We start from the raw sequence: 22,572 nt of genomic DNA on the forward strand, positions 1-22,572 counted from the left end.
TTCCATGCAGACTCTGAGAGATCATATTGACTTGCTGAGTCAATATTTTATTCTGAGCCAATATGGCATTCAGAGTATCAACTTCAAGAACTCCCTTCTTCATAGGCGTCCCATTACTCACAGAATTCCTTTCAGAAGTGTACATGAACTGGTTATTAGCAACCATGTCAATGAGTTCTTGAGCTTCTGCAGGCGTTTTCTTTAGGTGAATGGATCCACCTGCAGAGGTATCTAATGACATCTTTGATAGCTCAGATAAACCATCATAGAATATATCCAGGATGGTCCATTCTGAAAGCATGTCAGAAGGACACTTTTTGGTCAACTGTTTGTATCTTTCCCAAGCTTCATAGAGGGATTCACCTTCTTTCTGTCTGAAGGTTTGAACATCAGCTCTAAGCTTGCTCAGCTTTTGAGGAGGAAAGTACTTGGCTAAGAAAGCCGTGACCAGCTTATCCCAAGAGTTCAGGCTGTCTTTAGGTTGAGAATCCAACCATAATCTAGCTCTGTCTCTTACAGCAAAAGGGAAAAGCATGAGCCTGTAGACTTCAGGATCTACTCCATTAGTCTTAACAGTATCACATATCTGCAAGAATTCAGTTAAGAACTAAAAAGGATCTTCAGATGGAAGTCCATGAAACTTGCAGTTCTGCTGCATCAGAGAAACTAATTGAGGTTTCAGCTCAAAGTTGTTTGCTCCAATGGCAGGAATGGAGATGCTTCTTCCATGTAAATTGGAATTAGGTGCAGTAAAGTCACCAAGCATCTTCCTTACATTATTATTATTTTCGGCTGCCATCTCCTCTGCCTGTTCGAAAATTTCTGAAAGGTTATCTTTGGATTGCTGTATTTTAGCTTCTCTTAATTTTCTCTTCAGAGTCCTTTCAGGTTCTGGATCTGCTTCCACAAGAATGTTTTTATCCTTGCTCCTGCTCATATGACAAAGAAGAAGGCACAGAAAAATAATAATAATAATAATAATAGAGATCCTTTATACCACAGTATAGGGATCCCTTTGTGAGTGGAAGAAAAGAGGGGGAGACAAAGAATGTGATGTAAAAGAAGAAACACAACTGTACGGATGGAAGAGATGTGAGATGAGATGTTAGGATATGAATGAATAAATAGAATAGGATGGGGGGAGGGATAATTTTTGAAAATTATTTTGAAAAAGAGTTAGTGATTTTTGAAAAATGGTTTTTGAAAAATGTTAGTAAATTTTTCGAAAATTTTTGAAATCAAAAATAAAAAAATAAAAATAATTAGTTAATTAAAAAGAAATTTTTTGAAAAAGAGAGAAGATATTTTCGAAAATTAGAGAGAGAGAGTTAGTTAGGTAGTTTTGAAAAAAAACAAACAAAAAGTTAGTTAGTTAGTTGAAACAAATTTGAAAAGATAAGAAGTTAGGAAGTTAGAAAAGATATTTTGAAAAGATATTTTTGAAAAAGATAAGATAAGAAGATATTTTAGAAACTAATTTTGAAAAAGATTTGATTTTTAAAATCACAATTAATGACTTGATTCACAAGAAATCACAAGATATGATTCTAGAACTCAAAGTTTGAATCTTTCTTAACAAGTAAGTAACAAACTTCAAAATTTTGAATCAAAACATTAATTGATTATGTTATTTTCGAAAATTATGATATAAAATAAGAAAAAATATTTTTGAAAAATATTTTTAGAATTTTCGAAAATAACTAAGAATTTTGAAAAAGATTTGATTTTTGAAAAAGATTTTGAAAAAGATAAGATTTTCAAATTGAAAATTTGATTTGACTCATGAGAAACAATTTGATTTTAAAAATTTTTGAAAAAGTCAATCCAAATTTTCGAATTTGATGAGAGAAAAAGGGAAAGATATTTTTTTTGATTTTTGAATTTTTATGATGCAAGAGAAAAACACTAAGAGGATGCAATGCATGAAATTTTTAGATCAAAACAATGAATGCATGCAAGAATGCTATGAATGTCAAGATGAACACCAAGAACACTATGAATGTCATGATGAACATCAAGACACAATTTTGAAAAATTTTTAATGCAAAGAAAACATGCAAGACACCAAACTTAGAATTCTTTAATGCTTAGGCACTAAGAATTCAAGAATGCATATGATAAACATGAAAAGACTCAAAACAAAAAATCATCAAGATCATACAAGAAGACTTACCAAGAATAACTTGAAGATCATGAAGAACACTATGAATGCATGATATTTTCGAAAAAATGCAAGATGCATATGCAAGTGACACCAAACTTATGATATGACTCAAGACTCAAATAAGAAACACAAAATATTTTTGATTTTTATGATTTTCTAATTTTTTTGGATTTTTATTTTTCGAAAATTTATTGAAAAGGGAAAATAAGGATTCCAAAATTTTTAATATGAATTCCAGGAATCTTGCATTCTTAGTCTAAAGCTTCAGTCCAGGAATTAGACATGGCTCACTAGCCAGCCAAGCTTTCAAAGAAAGCTCCAGTCCAAAACACTAGACATGGCCAATGGCCAGCCAAGCTTTAGCCTTTAACACGAGAGTATATTGCTCTTTGATAACAAATTGCAAGCCTCAGTCCAAATGAATTTAGACATGGCTTTACAGCCAGCCAGGCTTCACATGCTTCATGAAACGCTAGAATTCATTCTTAAAAATCTTGAATAAAATTTTTGAAAACATTTTTATTTTTTTCGAAAACAGATGTGAAAATTTTTGAAAGATTTTTGAAAAATTTTTGAAAAGAAAACGAAAAGAAAATTACCTAATCTGAGCAACAAGATGAACCGTCAGTTGTCCAGGCTCAAACAATCCCCGGCAACGTGAGCAACTTGATGCTCTGATCTCAATACATAATTGTCACAACTTCGATACAACTAACCAGCAAGTGCACTGGGTCGTCCAAGTAATACCTTACGTGAGTAAGGGTCGAATCCCACGGAGATTGTTGGTATGAAGCAAGCTATAGTCACCTTGTAAATCTCAGTCAGGCAGATATAAAGTGATAATGGTGTTTTCGAATATGATATAATAAAATAGGGATAGAGATACTTATGTAATTCATTGGTAGGAATTTCAGATAAGCGAATGGAGATGCTTTTTGTTCCTCTGAACCTCTGCTTTCCTGCTATCTTCATCCAATCTGTCTTACTCCTTTCCATGGCTGGCTGTATGCAAGGGCATCACCGTTGTCAGTGGCTACATCCCCTCCTCTCAGTGAATAATATGCTCACGCACCCTGTCACGGCACGGCTATTCATCTGTCGGTTCCCGATCATGCTGGAATAGGATTCACCCTCCTTTTGCGTCTGTCACTAACGCCCAGCACTCGCGAGTTTGAAGCTCGTCACAGTCATTCAATCATTGAATCCTACTCAGAATACCACAGACAAGGTTTAGACCTTCCGGATTCTCTTGAATGCCGCCATCATTCTAGCTTACGCCACGAAGATTTTGGTTAGGAGATCTAAGAGATACTCATTCTAGCTTATTTCATGTAGAACAGAAGTGTTTGTCAGGCACGCGTTCATAAGGGAGAAGGATGATGAGCGTCACACATAATCATCACCTTCATCACGTTCTTGGGTGCGAATGGATATCTTAGAAGAGAAATAAGAAGAATTGAATAGAAAACAGTAGTACTTTGCATTAATCTTTGAGGAACAGCAGAGCTCTACACCTTAATCTATGGAGTGTAGAAACTCTACCGTTGAAAATACATGAGTGAAGGTCCAGGCATGGCCGAGATGGCCAGCCCCCTAAATGAGATCAATAGTCTCCTAAGATGAACAATGGATTAAAACTGAGACCAAAGATGGTCAAAAAGACTTGTAAAGGGTCCTATTTATAATAAACTAGCTACTAGGGTTTACATGAGTAAGTAATTGATGCATAAATCCACTTCCTGGGCCCACTTGGTGTGTGTTTGGGCTGAGCCTGAGTGTTGCACGTGCAGAGGCCATTTGTGGAGTTGAACGCCAGTTTCTGTGCCAGTTTGGGCGTTCAACTCTGGTTTTGGATCCTTTTCTGGCGCTGGACGCCAGATTTGGGCAGAAGGCTGGCGTTGAACGCCAGTTTACGTCATCAATTCTTGGCCAAAGTATGGACTATTATATATTTCTAGAAAGCCCTGGATGTCTACTTTCCAACGCAATTGGAAGCGCGCCATTTCAAGTTCTGTAGCTCCAGAAAATCCACTTTGAGTGCAGGGAGGTCAGAATCCAACAGCATCAGCAGTCCTTTTTCAACCTCTGAATCTGATTTCTGCTCAAGTCCCTCAATTTCAGCCAGAAAATACCTGAAATCACAGAAAAACACACAAACTCATAGTAAAGTCCAGAAATGTGAATTTAACACAAAATCTATTAAAAACATCCCTAAAAGTAACTAGATCCTACTAAAAACATACTAAAAACAATGTCAAAAAGCGTATAAATTATCCGCTCATCAAGATGCAAAAGAATCACTAGTAGAGTTCTTACGAGATAATGTCGACCTCTTCGCATGGAAAGCGGCGGACATGCCAGGCATAGACCCAAAATTAATGTGCCACAAGTTGGCGGTCTATCCAGGATCTCGGCTGGTACAGCAGAGACGAAGAAAACTTGCGCTAGAACGATCCCAAGCTGTGGAAGAACAGGTACAGGCACTACTGGAGGCAGGATTCATAAGAGAAGTCAAGTACCCACTATGGCTAGCTAACGTCGTCTTGGTGAAAAAATCAAATGGGAAGTGGCGAATGTGCACCGACTACACCGATCTCAACAAAGCCTGCCCAAAAGATCCTTATCCACTCCCAAGTATCGACGCTCTGGTGGATGCCTCATCCAGATATAAATACCTCTCGTTTATGAATGCATATTCCGGATATAATTAAATCCCCATGTATCCACCAGATCAAGAAAAGACATCGTTTTTAACACCAAAAGTAAATTACTGCTACATTGTGATGCCTTTTGGTCTCAAGAATGCGGGAGCTACTTATCAAAGACTAATGAATAAAGTCTTTTCAGATCATATCGGAAAAATCATGGAAGTCTACGTGGATGAGATGTTAATAAAGACACAAAGTGAAGAGATATTATTGTCCGATTTGGCCCAGGTGTTCGACACTATAAGAAAGCATGGCATGCGACTCAATCCTGCAAAATGCACTTTTGTAGTAGAAGCAGGCAAATTCTTAGGTTTTATGCTCACACAAAGAGAAATTGAGGCGAATCCGGATAAATGCCAAACCATACTCAACATGAAGAGCCCAACTTGTGTCAAAGAGGTTCAACAACTCAACGGGAGATTGGCAGCCTCATCCAAATTCTTAGCAGGATCAGCGATAAGATCTCTCCCCTTCTATGCTACTTTAAGGAAAGAAAAGAAGTTCGAATGGTTAATGGAGTGCGAGCAAGCCTTCCAGGATTTCAAAAGTTTCCTGGGACGACCACCTATCCTAACTCAACCACGAGAGGAAGAGCCACTCGTATTATACCTCGCGGTAGGAAGTCGGGCAGTAGCCTTAGCATTGGTTCGAGAGGACGACAAAGGGCAACAACCTGTATACTTCGTTAGGAAAGCACTACAGGGATATGAGCTGAACTACCAAAAAATAGAAAAGTTTGCCTATGCTCTCATACTGACATCTCGACGACTTCGCCCGTACTTCCAGGCTCACACCATTAAGGTTCAAACTAACTAACCCATAAAAGGGATATTGCAGAAAACAAATCTAGCAGGCAGAATTTTACAATGGGCAGTCGAGTTATCCGAGTTCGACCTCCAATATGAAGCTCGGACAGCCATCAAATCACAGTACTTAGCCGACTTCATTGCAGAATTCACAGACACCCTGGAAACCCCCACAGAATGGAACCTCTACATGGACGGTTCCTCGAATAAAACTGGAAGCGGTGCGGATGTGATAATAGAAAGCAACCAAGGAACCCAAGTGGAGCTTTCCCTCAAATTTGGGTTCCCGGCATCAAACAACCAGGCGGAATATGAAGCGTTACTAGCTGGTTTGAAGCTGGCTAAGGAGGTGGGAGCTCAAAAACTCAACATCTTCAGCGATTCACAAGTAGTCACCTCACAAATAACAGGGAGCTACCAAGCCAAAGACCCCACCATGAGAAAGTATTTGGATAAGACCAGGGAACAGCTCGGACAACTCGAGGAATATAAGATCCACCACATATCCTGCAAACAAAATGTCCGAGCTGACACACTCTCAAAGCTAGCCAGCACCAAACCAGGGGGCAACAATAGAAGCCTCATCCAGGAAATGCTGCAGAACCCGTCCGTCTTGGAAGAGGAAAAAGTCCTAGCCATAACAGGTCAGGATCAAGGATGGATGACCCCCATAATTAATTACCTCAAAACAGAAACACTCCCCACAGATGAAAAGGAGGCAAAGAGATTAAAACGGGAGGCACAGTACTACACTATCATAAACAACACCCTATACAAAAGAGGGATTTCAATACCATTGTTAAAATGTGTGCCGACCTCCAACACAAGGGAAGTTTTAGAGAAAGTACATAGCGGCATTTGTGGCAACCATCTCGGAGCACAAGCTCTCGCCAAAAAGGTACTCCGGGCGGAATTTTACTGGCCAACTCTACAAAAAGAAGCTACAGAATTTGTAAAGACATGTCCACCATGCCATAAACATGCCAACTTTCACATCGCCCTGCCAGAAGAGCCCACCAGCGTAAAGTCGCCTTGGCCATTTGCAAAATGGCGACTCGATCTTCTCGGACCCTTTTCCCAGGGATCGGGACAAGTTAAATTCCTCATAGTCGGGGTAGACTATTTCACAAAGTGGATCAAGGCAGAACCCCTAGCCAACGCCACTGCTCAAAGGAGCCGAAAATTCCTATATAGGAACATTGTCACAAGGTTTGGGGTTCCATACTCCATCACTACAGACAATGGCACCCAATTCACAGATGCAGGCTTTAGAAAGTTAGTAGCCGACTTGAACATAAAACACCAGTTCACCTCCGTCGAACATCCCCAAGCCAATGGACAAGTCGAAGCGGCCAACAAAGTCATATTGGCTGGGCTGAAACGGAGACTGCAAGTTTCAAAGGGAGCTTGGGCCAAAGAACTTCCACAAGTCCTATGGGCATATCGAACAATGCCACATTCCACCACAAACGAATCACCATTTCGATTAGCGTACGGAGTGGAGGCAATGCTCCCAGTGGAGGTCGAGGAAGGGTCGCCTAGAGCAGTCCACTACAATGAAGAAGCCAACTCTCAACTTCAAAGAGAAGAGCTCGACCTACTTCCGGAAATCCAAGAAAGAGCTCGGATCAGGGAAGAAGCGCTAAAGCGCCGAATGGCTTCGAGATATAATAAAAAAATTGTGCCAAGAGGTTTCGCTAAAAATGATCTCATCCTAATCCGAAATGATATCGGAACAACTCGACCCGGAGAAGGAAAGCTGGCGGCAAACTGGAAAGGACCCTACCGAGTCATAGAAGTACTTGGGAAGGGCTACTACAGATTATCTGAACTCGACGGGCGAGAGTTTCCCAGATCGTGGCACGCCTGCAACTTAAGAAGGTACCATAGTTAGAAATAAAGGATACCAGCATGAGATGCACTCTTTTTCCTGAAAAGGTTTTTTAATGAGGCACCATGTTGAGATCTAGAAATTATCCAATTCAAAAAGGATAAAAAATCTATATGTACATATTTTCATTTTCTTTTAAATAAAATATATTAGACGATTCTACAAGTTTTCAAGACGCATTAATCTGAAACATTCATCATCCGATTATAAAGCAATAGATTGGCAAAAAGTGAAAAACAAATTCACTGCCCAATCACGATAAAGACCAAGAGAGATGAAAACCAAATTCATCTAAAGGTCGACTACACGAGGATTTAATCCACTTTCTACAAATCGGCAAAGATGAAAACAGAATAATGCAAGAAGTTATCGAAAGTGATCCGGAGAAAGGACCTGACGAGGTCTTAATGGATTGCTAAATAATAACTTAAAGACTGGCCGACATTAAAAAAGTCGGACCGAGTCAACCCAAGTTATCAGCAAATCCCTGGAAAGAGGTCTGGCCAACCCTATAAAAGAGGAATTGCTATAACTTAGAAGAGATTGACATGACGAAGTCGGTCTCCTACGAAAAACAAGTTATAAAAGTAACCCCTGAAAGAGACCTGAAAAAGGTCCAAAAAAGAGGATTACAAAATAACTTAGAAGAGATCGACATGATGAAGTCGATCTCCTATGAAAAACAAAGTTATAAAAGTAATCCCTGAAAGAGACCTGACAAAGGTCCAAGAAAGAGGATTACAAAATAACTTAGAAGAGATCGCCATGACGAAATCGGTCTCCTACAAAAAACAAGTTATAAAAGTAATCCCTGAAAGAGACCTGACAAGGGTCCAAGAAAGAGGATTACAAAAATAACTCGGAAAAGGACGACGTAAAGAAGTCGGCCTCCCAACAAACAAGTTATAAAAGTAATCCCTGAAAGAGACCTGACAAGGGTCCAAGAAAGAGGATTACAAAAATAACTTGGAAAAGGATGACGCAAAGAAGTCGGTCTCCCACAAACAAGTTATAAAAGTAGTCCCTGAAAGAGACCTGACAAAGGTCCAAAAAAGAGGACTACAAAATTAACTGGAAAGAGGACCAACGTAAAGAAATCGGTTATGGATTGCTAGAAATAAATACAAGTAAGAGCGAGAAAACCGAAATACAAGTTGGATCCACACATCCACGACCTCAAAGGATCCAACCTACAAGCAATAAGTACAAAGCAATCCAAAGAGGCCGAGCAGCAAGGCTCCAGCATTCTCAAAACCCAGAAAGGTGCCAAGACAAGTGCAAACAAGCATGATATAAAATACAATATTATAACAAGCTTCAGGATCAGGCCCAAAAGCTTGAAAGCTACTTGTTGTTTTTTCAAAATAAAAAATTGCTAAACAAGCAACCAGAAGGAGTATCAACAGTCAGCAAAATATTCAAACTACAAAATAAAGAGTTTAAAAGCCCACAAGTCAGGATATCTACACAAACATCCAAAAAAAATCAGCTAAGATTGGGAGCTTTCTCGGTAGTATCAGTACGGGGAGAAGGAGGGCGAGTCTGAATAGGCACAGCATCCACGGTACCATCATCCCGGTTCAAGATCTGACAGTCCAAATCAGAAACGGAATGACCGACCTCAACCAGAGGAACTGTAGAAGTTGACACTTTGGCAGAAGGCACAGGGGGAGGTTCGACATCGTCATCATCCTGATCATTAGGGACAATCTTACTATCCCTCACAACATTGTCCAGGCTAAAAAGAGTAAGGTCGGCCTCGGGAGCAATAATTCGAACCTGCTCCTTCAGGTTCTCGTAAGCAGCATTCACACTGCCAACAAGATGACCCTGGAGATCGGAGTAATCAGCTCGGGTGTTCTCCAACTCTTCCTTCAAACGCATTCCCTCCCGATAGGATGTGACGTAGCTGTCTTTATGCCTCAATGCCGTGTCCTCGGCCAACCGCACAAAAGCCGCTAGAGCAAGGGAACTTGCCTTCTCATTCTTCAGATCCTTCTCCAGTTTGGCCACCTTCACCTCAAGCTCCTCCTTCAAGCCCGTCATCCGATCAAACTCCTGTTTCGCTTCCTCCATAAAAACTTTGGTGGCATGGATAGGAAGATTTTGAGCAGTTCGGTACAGGGCAGCTCCCATATGTGCCATTTTTACTACTCCGAGTTATAAAATCCAAATGACGAAGGAGTGATACATCATCCATAGGGAGGACACCGTAGGGACCGATCTGCTGATCTACGAACTCGACCGCGTCAAAATCAGGGGCATCAAGGTTGAAAGGCTCAATTGTTTTTTGTTTCTTGTTGGGAGGAGCACTAAAAGTAGCAGCAGAAGACTGTGGAGGGTCGGCCAGGCGAACCCGAGGAGTGGGAATCACCTTCCTCGGCCCTGGAGAACTCGGCACGGGCGGCTTCACCTGAACTTGAGAAGATCCCTCACCTGTCGCCTTGGCCGACATATTTTGAGCAGCAGCAGCCTTCCTTGCCTTTTTGAAGGCCTTCATGGAATCATTGTTTTTTGACATCTCTAAAAAAATAGAATCAACCACAGTAATGGGTTACAATCACAAAAAGAGGAAGCAAAACTAAGAAACAAGTACAGAAATAAGTCAGACAGTACCCAAAAAAGTTCGAACCAGGGACGGTTCATTCAAAAACCTTTTTGTATCAAGATGGGGTGGTTCCCCCCATAAATCTTCATGAACAATAACAAAAGCCCGCTCAACCTCGTCAAGCATCTCCCATGTATAACAAGACACTCTCACATCCTTCTGCCACTCCAGAGGGAAAGCAGGCTCATCATTCTCATCAAGAAAAAAAGGGCGGACCCCCTCAACAGCATGGACTCTAAAGAAATAATTCTTAAAGTCCTTAAAAGACTCATCGTACAAGGCAAAAACTTTATGACCCTGGGCAGACCTGAAAGAAACCCAGGAAGCTTTCTTTTTGGAAGAGGCACCAGGCTTGGCAGAAACAAAAAGATAAAGGAAAAGGGTTTGAGAAGGTGTTACGCCTAACTCTTGGCAAAGCAGCTGAAAGATCTTGATAAAACCCCAGGAATTCAGATGAAGCTGGGATGGGGCAATGTTACACGACCACAACAAGTCGGTCTCGAAAGCAGTAAATGGAAAAGTAATGTCCAACTGGCTGAAGAAATATCCATAGGCATATAAGAAAGGACGCTCCCCCCGACCGAAGTAGGAAAACAAACCCTCTCGTCAGAGTCGGACGCTACAAGCTCAAAATCCCTCTCCTGGGCACTGCTACCACAAATCCTATGATGTTTCCTCAGCTCTACACAAAAATCAGCGTCCACCACAGAAACACACATTAAGACAAGGGAGTCCAGCTAATCAGACATCCCCTCGGGAACTTTAGAAGACATCTCTACAATGTTATTGCGAGAAGACATGAGGCCAACTAATCCTACAATAAGAAAAGAAGATTGGATTACTAAAAAATATCTCGAACGAGGGGCAAAACAACTCGACTAACATGATACAGAAGAACAAACAGAAAAGAAAAACCCCAAGACTCAAACCAAAGTCCTGGAGCATCCTTTGGAGGCAGTAACAAAGCAAGGTTTTAGGAAAAATCTACAGCTTACGTCCCGGCATCTCTCAAACAAGAAAAGAAGATTTCAAATAACAAACATTTCGAAAAAGAAAGTCAAAACACAAAAAAGTCATCAAAGCCACTATCTTTTTACAGTCTATCAGCAAAAAGCATCGCCAACATCAAACATGCCAAGCGGAAATCGTCAAAGGAACAACCCCCTTTTTTTAGAATCAAACAAAAGCATCATCAAAAGCACAAACAGAAACGGTGATAACATGCAAAAGCCCTAAAAAGTATCAAACAACAGGAAAGGCGAAAAGGTTCATGCAAAAAGGTGAAGAAACTCCGAGAACACACATTACAACAGCAATCAAGCATAGCAAAAGCAGAAAGATCCAAAATTTCTCCAAGCAAAATCAAAACTTTCTCAAAATCAGACATGAAAAAGTGACACGGAAAAGAAAAAGGAAGAAAAATCAAACCTGAAAAAATAGGAGAAAACCTCAAAAGAAAGCTGAAGAGCAGAAGCGGCAGGCGAAAGAGCCACCCCTCGAACGAAAAAACTCGCCAAAAGTAAGGAACGGAAGGTGAAATCCAGAAACACCCCTCTTTCACAAAAAGCAGTAGCAAGCAGGCGTCGCAAGGAGAAACTATGAACTCTAGGCGAAAAACAGAAAGAAAGAAAAGTAAGGGAGGTTACGAAGAAGAGAAACCATTTCTAAATTGCAAAATTCAAAATAAAGCCAAGGGAAACGGGGAAATCAATACCAATTAATGAAGGTATTAAACCCTCGCATCTTTCCAAGAATAAAGCACTGATATAAAAGCGCGCGCTTTTAGAGGAAAACATTCCACATTCAAAAAGGTTCTACAAAGAAAGGAATTGACTAAATGCTTGAAGTTTGGCTTCACTAGAGAAGGACCGAAGTCAAGGACTCGACCTCAAAAAAGAAGACCGAGCTCAAGCAGGGGCACTGTTCATACCCTGGGTCGAGCTATCCGACCCGGGATGATTGCCGACAAAGCGACCGACCTCTTCAGGTCAGACTATCCGACCTCTTCCTAAAAGAGCTCGGCCAAATCGACAGGAAAGCCCAAAAAAGGGCCCAACTCAAGGAATATGACCCAGATCCAAAGGCAGCCCAAGCCTATAGAGATAAGGGCGGTTCCAGTAAAGATAAGCAGACCTCGCCAAAAGATAAGATAAGATAAGATAACTAACTTATCTATCTAAGAAGGTCATCTCACACTATTATAAATACACTGGAGCACCAGGTATAACTCATACTCTGATTCTACTAAAAACCTGCTTAATACCCTTGCTAACTTAAGCATCGGAGTCCCTTGCAGGTACCCCCACCCTTTGGTGACAGAGGATCAGCAGCGCCATCAGTCCAACAAGTCGGACACACCAGCTCCGGCCGTCACCCGCCAGCCAGACACGTCAACTCTGACCAGTACAGAAGATCTCGTTTGAGATCGACCTACAGTTTCAGGTAACCTTCGGAACAGTGCTAAATGCCAGTCGTTTAGCGCCCAGGGAGGGTGCTACCAGCATTCTTCTTTTTAGCTCTAAACTTCGCCAAACTACTCTGAATTTGACCTAAAATAATAAAAATACAAAAACAACTCAAAGTAACATCCAAAGAGGATTTTTGCACTAAAATTAAATAAAACATCCTAAAATCTAACTGTTCCGAGGGTTACCTGAAACTGAAGGTCGATCTCAGATGAGGTCTGCTGTGGTGGCCGGAGCTGGTGTGTCCGACTTGTTGGACTTGGCAGTGCTGCTAATCCTTCGTCACTGGAGGGTGGTGGTACCTGCAAGAGACTCCGATGCTTAAGTTAGCATGAGCTTTAAGCAGAATTTTAGTAGAATCAGAGTATGAGTTATACCTGGGTGCTCCAGTGTATTGATAGTAGTGTGGAGTGACCTTTCTGGAGATAAGATAGTTATCTTATCTTATCTTATCTTTGAGTGAAGTCATCTTATCTTTAAGGGGAACCGCCTTTATCTTTCTAGGCTTTGGCTGCCTTTAGATTGGGCTGTGTTCCTTCGTTTGGGCCTGCTTGGGCTCCCTGTAGTGATTTGGTCGAGCTCTTTGAGAAGAGGTCGGGAATTCCAGACCTGAAGAGGTTGGTCGACTTGTCTTTAATCATCCCGGGTCGTACAGCTCGACCCAAGATATAAACAGTGCCCCTGCTTGAGCGCGATCTTCCTTTCGAGGTCGAGTCTTTTTTTTAGACTTCGATCTCTTTTGGAGAAGTTGAGCTCAAGTATTTTTGTCGGTCTTTATGGTAGAACTCCTTTTAATGATTTGAATGCAGAGCGTTTTTCTCACTCTTTTTAATTGCGACGCGCGTTTTGCGTTTCCTTGGAAACGTGCGACAGTAAAACTTATTAACTCTTTGCCGTTTCCTTTGTTTCCCTCTTTGTATCTCATTTTTGAATTTCAAAGCTTCTTTCAGTTTCTCCTCTCTTGCTCGCTGTAACTCTTTCTCTTCTGCTTACCATTTTGCTTTTGTATCTTCGTGCTTTCTTTTACTCGAAAGGTATTTTGCTGGTGTCGTTTCGGTTGTTTGCTTCAATCTCTTGATCAGTTATCGTCTCCTTCTTCTTTGCAGGTTGGTTTTCTTCTTCTCTCTTTTTTACTTTCCACGCCGTTCTTTTTGTGTTTGCATTGTTTTGATTTTGAAAAGTTTTGATCTTGCTTGTATTCATGTTGGAAAGTTTGAACCTTGTCTACGTCATTGTGCCTGTAATGCACGCCTCGAGGGTTTCTTTGATTTGTTGCTTGTTTCTACCCTTTTTACTTGATTTCTTTATGCGTAGATCTTCTTCTGTTTGTATCTTGGAGTAATGGGCTGTGAATATGAAAAAGGTTGCATCTTTTTTATGATTTCTCTATGCTTGATGTTGATGGTTTGCTGCTTTGCATTGATCGTCATTTGTCAGAGAAGGCTTTTGATCTTCCTTGTGTTTTTAGGACTTAATGTTGCGAGATTTTTCTTTTTTCTGGATCCTTGCTTTGTTATTGCCTCCAAAGGATGCCCCTGGACCTTGGTGTGAGTCCTGAGATTTCCTTTTACTGCTGTTTCTAAGTCTTTTATCATTCGCATGGTATTTATCTGAGTTATCTCCATACTTGTCCGAGATGTCTCCTATTTTGTCCGAGCTGTTTGATTAGTAACCCTTTTTTTCTTTTTCTCACTGTAGGACTAGTTGACCCATGTCTTCTCGCAAAAATATTGTTGAGATGTCTACCAAGGTCCCGGATGGCATGTCTGACTGGCTGGACTCCCTTGTTTTGATGTGTGTTTTCGTGGTCGATTCTGAGTACTGTGTGCGGCTTAGGAGGCATAATAGGATTTGTAGTAGTAGAGAGTAGGAGAATAACTATGAGTTGGTAGTGCCTGACCCTGAGGAGAGAGTTTGTTTTCCTTCTCTGACTCGGGGGGAACGTCCCTTCTTTTATGCGTATGATTACTTTTTTAGCCAAATGAACATCACCATTCCTTTTACTTCCTTTGAGACCGACCTGTTGTGGTCCTACAACGTAGCTCCTTCTCAACTTCACACGAACTCGTGGGGCTTCATAAAAATCTTCCAACTGTTGTGCCAAGAATTGGATGTCCGACCTTCTCAAACTCTCTTTCTTTACCTTTTTATTTTGACGAAGCCTGAGGCAGCCAAGAAGAAGGCTTCCTGGATTTCTTTCCGAGCTGCCCAGGGAAAGAATGATTTTCTATGTACGACGAATCTTTTAGGGATTTTAAGAACTTCTATTTCAAGGTCTGAGCTGTTGAAGGAGCTCGGCCTTTCTTCTTGGATCAGAATAATGAACCTGCCTTCCCCTTATGCTGGCAAAAGAATGTAGTAGTGTCTAGGTATACTTGGAAAATGTTGGATAAAGTCGAGCAGGCTTTTGTACATGTACTAGAGGAGAATTGGAGGGAGCCTCCCCATCTTGACACGAAGAGGTTGTTGGGGGATCCCTCCCTTCTTCGAGCTGATTTGGGTAGCTGCCGATTTCTTTTTTAGTCTTGCCTTTCTCCTTTATTTTATCTGTTTATTTTATTAATCCACCTCTTTTTTATTTGCAACTTTGGTTTTGCTGCTTTATTTTTTAAGAGATGGTAAAGACCACTGATTCCATGAAGGCTTTTAAGAGGGTGAGGAAGGCGACCGCGGCTCAGAACATCTCGGCCAAAGGTGCTGGGGAGGGATCTGCGAGAGTTACTCTGACGAGGTCGACCTCAGACATCTCTAGACCGAGGAGAGTCATACCGACCCCCATGTTCGCCTGGCTTCTTCTAATCCTCCCCAGTCAACCTCTGGTGCTGCCTCTCCTTCTGCTGTCGGTCCTCCACCCAAGAAGCAGAAGACTGTCGAACCCTATAATCTAGATGCCCCTGACTTTGATACTGTGGGGTTTGTTGATAACCAGATTGCCCCTTATGGCCGACTTTCTATGGACGACGTGTCCATCCTGCACCACCTGGATTTCATCACTAGTAGTAGTGTTCGGATGGCGCACATGGGTGTAGCTTTGTTTCGCTCAATCCAAGACTTTCCCGTTCATGTGACGAAGGATTTTATGCTGGAAGCCAAGTCTGAGTTCGATAGGATCAAGGGGTTGAAGGATGAGCTGGACGCCAAAGTAGCCAAGCTAGAACTGGATGTTGAGAAGGAAAAGTCCAGGGCTGTTGCTGCGGAAGCTGCTGCGAATCTGGCCGAGGAGATGGCCAAGAAGTCGAAAGAGAGTTATACTCAAACTTATGGTGAGTTACTGGAGACCAGGGAGAGGCTAGAGTCTGCTCAAGCTGACTATGCTGAGCTTCAGGGCCACCTTGTGGGCAGTGTGACTGACGCATATGAGAACCTAAAAGCTCATGTCCGAGTTCTTGCTCCCGAGCTCGACCTGAGTCTTTTTAGTTTGGATAAAGTTGTTGAAAATGGTAAGATTGTCCCTGCACTGGATGAAGATGAAGAGGAAGGTCCTCCCCCAGAGCCACCGATCAAAACTTCTATTGCCGCGACTTCTTCAACTCCTGCTGCTGAAGTCAGCCACCCTGAGTCCGACCCTGACGTCTAAATCTTAACTCGAGAGGATGGGACGGTAGATGCGATTCCTGTGAATATCATTCCTCCCTCAACGACCCAGGGTGCCACTGTTGGGGAAAGTTTGAACCCTTGATGACTTTTCTTTGATGTATTTTTGTATAGCCCAGCCTGTGGGCTTTTAAACTCTGGTTTCTGTAATTAAGCCCTGGTGTGGCCTTGACATTTCAGTTGCTTTTCTTAGCAACTTTATTTAGGAAAAAACAAATGCTTTTGAACTCCTGAGGTGGCCTCCTGAGTTTTTATTGTAGTAGATTAGTCTCTCTTTGTATGTTTTTTTTTTTTGCAAACTTTGATGTTTTCAGGAATCTTTTAGAGTGTCTGGACTTTGCTATTCGATCTCTTTTGCTTGCCTTTGTGTTTGTTCATTTCCTGCTTTAGTCAGGGTGACCTTTGAGGCTAGCTTTGTTTGATGACTTTGCTAATGTTCTTATGGAACCTTTTTTGTCTGAACGATTTTGATAGCTTTTTGTGAGGTCGTGGCTTTTTAGGTCGAGCTGTGTCCCTTCTAGTGCATGCCTTTTGTTGGTCGACTTCTCTTGTCGTTCCTTCACGAGTTATTTTTAGTAATCCATTTTTAATCAGGGCTGGCCAGGCCTCTTTCTATGGATTACTTTTTATAACTTTGTCGCTTTGATTGGTCTGGTCCGACTTCTTCTTAGTCGGTCCTTTCTAAGTTATTTCTAGTAATCCATTTTTACTCAGATCTCGTCAGGCCTCTTTCTATGGATTACTTTTTATAACTTTTGTAGCTTTCGTGCTGATTGGTCTGACTTCTTCATGTCGGTCCATTTTAAGTTATTTTTAGCAATCCATTTTTACTCAGACCTCGTCAGGCCTCTTTCTATGGATTACTTTTTATAACTTTCGTCGCTTTCATGTCGATTGGTCCGACTTCTTCATGTCGGTCCATCCTAAGTTATTTTTAGCAATCCATTTTTACTCAGACCTCGTCAGGCCTCTTTCTATGGATTAATTTTTATAACTTTTGTCGCTTTTATCGCTTTTTCATCTTGCCGATTTTATCGAAGTCGGGCGGTGAGTTTGATTCTCACTTGGCCGACTTTGTCGAAGTCGGGCGGTGAATTTGGTTTTTACCTTGCCGACCTTTGTAGAAATTTGGACAATGAATTCGATTTTCATCATGGTCGGGCGGTGAATTTGGTTTTCACCTTGCCGACCTGTAGCTTTATAATTGGGCGATGGATTTTTGCGTTCAGATTAATGCGTCTTGGTAGAGAAACTTTGTAGAGAATCTGAAAAGTTTTATTCCAATAGAAAGTAGACATATAGGCAAATAAAATATATACATGTGGGTGTTTACCCCTCTAAGTCAGGCAATTTTACAGATCTTGTCTTGGTACCTCGTTAAAAAACCTTTTTAGGAAAAAGAGTGCACCTTGACCTAAAATCTTTATTACCTCCTAACTATAATACCTTCTTAGGTTGCAGGCGTGCCATGACCTTGGTAGCTCTCGCCCCTCGAGTTCTGACAGCCTGTAGTAGCCTTTTTCCAGTACCTCTGTAACTCGGTAGGGCTCTTTCCAGTTAGCTGCTAGCTTCCCCTCTCCTGGTTGACTTGTTCCGATATCATTTCAGATTAGGATGAGGTTGTTGTTGGCAAAACTTCATTGTACTACCTTCCGATTGTATCTTGAGGCCATTCGATGTTTTAACGCTTCCTCCCTGATCCGAGCTCTTTCTCAGATTTCTGGAAGTAGGTCGAGCTCTTCCCTTTGAAGTTGGGAGTTGGCCTCTTCACTGTAGTGGATCGTTCTGGGGGATCCTTCTTCGACCTCCACTGGGATCATTGCCTCTATTCCGCAAGCCAGTCAGAAAGGTGATTCCCTTGTGGTGATGTGTGGAGTTGTCCGATATGCCTGTTCATACCCTGGGTCGAGCTGTCTGACCCGGGCTGTTTAGCGACAAGACGACCGACCTCTTTAGGTCAAACCATCCGACCTCTTCTTAAAGAGCTCGGCCAAACCACCAAAAAAGCCCAATAAGGGCCCGAACAGAGGAACATGACCCAAATCCAAAGGCAGCCTAAGCCTATAGAGATAAGAGCGTTTCCTTTGAAGATAAGATGATCTCACCCAAAGATAAGATAAGATAAGATAACTACTTTATCTCTAGAAGGGTCACTCCTCATCATTGTAAATACACTGGAGCACCCAGGTATAACTCATACTCTGATTCTACTAAAAACCTGCTTAATACCCTTGCTAACTTAAGCATCGGAGTCCCTTGCAGGTACCACCACCCTCCGATGACAAAGGATCAGCAGCGCAGCCAGTCCAACAAGTCGGACACGACAACTCGGCCGCCACCCACCAGCCGGACACGTCATCTCCAACCAGAACAGAAGATCTCATCCGAGATCGACCAACAGTTTCAGGTAACCCTCAGAACATTGGCGCCATTGTCGGGGAACCTGGAAGTCATCCCATTATCATGGCAGATAACCTTGACAACGACCACGACTCTGATATAGAAGATAGGACGCCGCATAAAAATGCGGACACTACACTAAAAGATACTCCTCAACCTAACAAAGACAAGGATTCGCCGAACATGGGAGCTATGGAGGCACTTGAGGATCGACTAAAACAACTTGAAAAAGAGGTCGAGTACCAACGCGAGACGGAGAGAAGCCTACAAAGGGAAGCTAGGCGACGCCGCGAGTTAGATGACAAGCTCTTAAAACTCGAAGCAGATCTCAAGGCCAAAACTACTCGATCCGGTCACGAAGATAGCTCTCGTAAGGATCAAGACCCATTCACCAAGGAGATCATGAGGACCAAAATCCCAAAAGACTTCAAACTTCCCGACATGACTTTATACGATGGCACAATAGACCCCAGCCATCATCTCAGTAATTTTAGAAGTAGAATGTACCTCACTGACGCCTCAGATGCAGTCTGCTGCAAAGTCTTCCTAACTACCTTAACAAAGACGACCATTAAATGGTTCAACAATCTACCCCCTAGGTCCATCTCAAGCTTCGACGATTTAGCCCAGAAGTTTCTGGCCAGATTCTCCATCCAAAAAGACAAAACTAAACACGTCCCAAGTCTACTAGGAATCAAGCAAGGAGATCGGGAAAGTCTACGCAGCTACATGGAAAGATTCAACAAAGCATGTCTGGACATACAAAGTCTACCAACAGAAGCCGCCATTATGGGTCTCATTAATGGCTTACGAGAGGGACCTTTTAGCCACTCTATATTAAAAAAATATCCCACATATTTAAACAAAGTGCAAGAACGAGCAGAGAAGTACATCAACATGGAGGAAAACTCTCGACTACGAGAGACCTCAAAATCCGGATTCTCCTACTCCTCTCGAGATAAGGACAAAGAATCCAAGAAAAAAGAGGATCAACATGGGGAAAAGATCAAAAAATACTATAATTATACCCCTCTTCGGGTATCTCTTGTAGATGTCTACCGAGAAGTATGTCATACTAAAAAGATACCCCCAGCTCAACCACTCAAAAGTAAAAAAGGAGGAGGAAATCTGGCTGAATATTGTGAATATCATTGAATCTATGGACATTCCACCAACGAATGTTTCGACCTAAAAAATATCATAGAAAAACTAGTAAGAGAAGGAAAGTTAGATCGGTACTTAGCCAGCCGAGCAGACGATCCGAGAAAAGAAGAAGGGATGAAGATGTCGGACGGGCTGAACGACTACCTCGTACACCAGAGAGACATGTCCACATGATACATGGAAGATTTGCGGGAGGAGGAATCTCCAAATCATCTTGCAAAAGACATCTTAAAGATGTATATTACGTAGAGGGAAAAGAGGAAGCACCCGATATCCCCACAATCACTTTTACTAAAGAGGACGCAGCCGGCATCATCGCGGGACATGACGATCCCATGGTTATCACTATCATATTAGCCAATGCAAATCTCCACCGCACTCTGGTAGACCAAGGAAGCTCGGCCAATATCTTGTTCAAAACCGCCTTCGACAAGCTCGGCCTGGAAGAAAAAGAACTCAGAGCATATCCAAACAGCCTGTTCGGATTGGGAGACACTCCAATTCAACCCCTGGGGTACATCTCACTACACACGACCTTTGGAAAAGGAAACCGGTCAAGGACACTCAATATAGACTACATCGTGGTCGACGTGAGTTCATCTTACAATGCCCTAATAAGTCGAACAACGTTAAATCAACTCGGCGCAGTAGTCTCGACTCCACATCTGTGCATGAAGTTCCCAACCACAGAAGAAATAGCTACAATAAAAGCAGACCAGAAGACGGCGCGCCGCTGTTATAACGAAAGTCTAAACCTCATAGGCAGAGGAGAAGAATTCCATACCATCGAACTCGGTAGTGTTCAAAGGCGGGAAGAACTCCGTCCACAACCCGAAGGTGAAGTAGAAAAAGTCCAGATCGGATATGTCCCAGACAAAACGACCAATATTGGCACAATCCTAAAAGGAGACATAAAAGAGTCACTCATATAGTTCTTACGAGATAATGTCGACCTCTTTTCATGGAAGGCCGCAAACATGCCGGGCATAGACCCTAAGCTAATGTGCCACAAGCTGGCAGTTTACCCAGGATCTCGGCCAGTACAGCAGAGGCGTAGAAAGCTCGGACCAGAACGATCCCAAGATATGGAAGAGCAGGTACAGGCTCTACTGGAGGCAGGATTCATAAGAGAAGTCAAGTACCCACTATGGCTAGCTAATGTCGTCTTGGTGAAAAAATCAAATGGGAAGTGGCGGATGTGCACCGACTACACTGATCTCAACAAAGCCTGCCCAAAGGACCCATATCCACTCCCAAGTATCGACGCTCTGGTGGATTCCTCCTCCGGATATAAATACCTCTCGTTTATGGACGCCTACTCAGGATACAATCAAATTCCGATGTACCCACCCGACCAAGAAAAAACTTCATTCTTAACCCTAAAAGTAAACTACTGCTACATCGTCATGCCTTTTGGACTCAAAAACGCGGGAGCTACTTATCAGAGATTAATGAATAAGGTTTTTGCAGACCACATCGGAAAAATCATGGAAGTCTATGTGGACAACATGTTAATAAAGATACAAAGTGAAGAAACGTTACTATCCAACCTCACCCAAGTATTTAACACTATAAGAAGGCATGACATGCGACTCAACCCCGCAAAATGCACCTTCGTAGTAGAAGCCGGCAAATTCTTGGGTTTTATGCTCACACAAAGAGGAATCGAGGCAAATTTGGATAAATGCCGGGCCATACTCGACATGAAGAGCCTGTCTTGCGTCAAAGAGGTACAACAACTCAATGGAAGATTGGCAGCCTTGTCCAGATTTTTAGCTGGATCAGCAATAAGATCCCTCCCCTTCTATGCCACTCTAAGGAAGGGAAAGAAGTTCGAATGGACAACGGAGTGCAAGCAGGCCTTCCAAGAATTCAAAAGGTTCCTGGGACAACCACCTACCCTAACTCGGCCACGGGAAGGAGAATCACTTATACTGTACCTCGCAGTAGGAAGTCGGACAGTAGCCTCAGCACTGGTCCGAGAAGACGACAGCGGGCAATAACCTGTATACTTCATCAGCAAGGCACTACAAGGATCCAAACTGAACTACCAAAAAATAGAAAGATTTGCCTATGCTCTCATACTAACATCTCGGCGACTTCGCCTATATTTCGAAGCCCACATTATCAGGGTTCGGACTGACCAGCCAATAAAAGGCATTTTGCAGAAAACAGATCTAGCAGGAAGAATCTTACAATGGGCAGTTGATAAACCCCGATTTTGTGGTTTATCTTGTGCTTATTTTGGGGGATTTTATCACCTTTTCTAACATTTATTCAATGAAATAGCATGGTTTTGCAATTCTCCCTTGATTTGTGCTTAAATGTGAAAACATGCTTTTTAGGCCTTAAAATAGCTAAATTTAATCCACTTTAATTCCATTTGATGCCTTGATATGTTTGTTGAGTGATTTCAGGTTCATAAGGCAAGTATTGGATGGAAGAAGTGAGGAGAAAAGCATGCAAAGTGGGAGAACTCATGAAGAAATGAAGGAACCGTAAAGTTGTCAAGCCTGACCTCCTGGCACTCAATCGACCATAACTTGAGCTACAGAGGTCCAGATGAGGCAGTTCCAGTTGCGTTAGAAAGCTAACATCCGGGGCTTCGAAATGATATAAAATTTGTCATCTGTTACTTCGCGTTAAGGGGCGCGCTCGCGCCATCTAAACGTGAGCACCGATTGAGCACGTGGTCCACTAAAGTGAAATCGCCTCCAACAATTTCTGAAGCACTTTGGGCCCAACCCAACTCATTTCTAATACTATTTCATG

General features: G+C 42.2%; 1 non-coding gene across 1 annotated transcript; it reads left to right on the top strand.

The window, feature by feature from the left end:
* Positions 1-295: 295 nt before the first annotated feature.
* On the top strand, positions 296-403 carry LOC112780743 (small nucleolar RNA R71). The gene has a single exon (XR_003191559.1). It is a non-coding gene; the product is annotated as a small nucleolar RNA R71 (small nucleolar RNA).
* Positions 404-22,572: the final 22,169 nt, after the last annotated feature.

Source organism: Arachis hypogaea, chromosome 19 (genome assembly GCF_003086295.3).
Source record: "Arachis hypogaea cultivar Tifrunner chromosome 19, arahy.Tifrunner.gnm2.J5K5, whole genome shotgun sequence".
Lineage (NCBI taxonomy): Eukaryota > Viridiplantae > Streptophyta > Magnoliopsida > Fabales > Fabaceae > Arachis > Arachis hypogaea.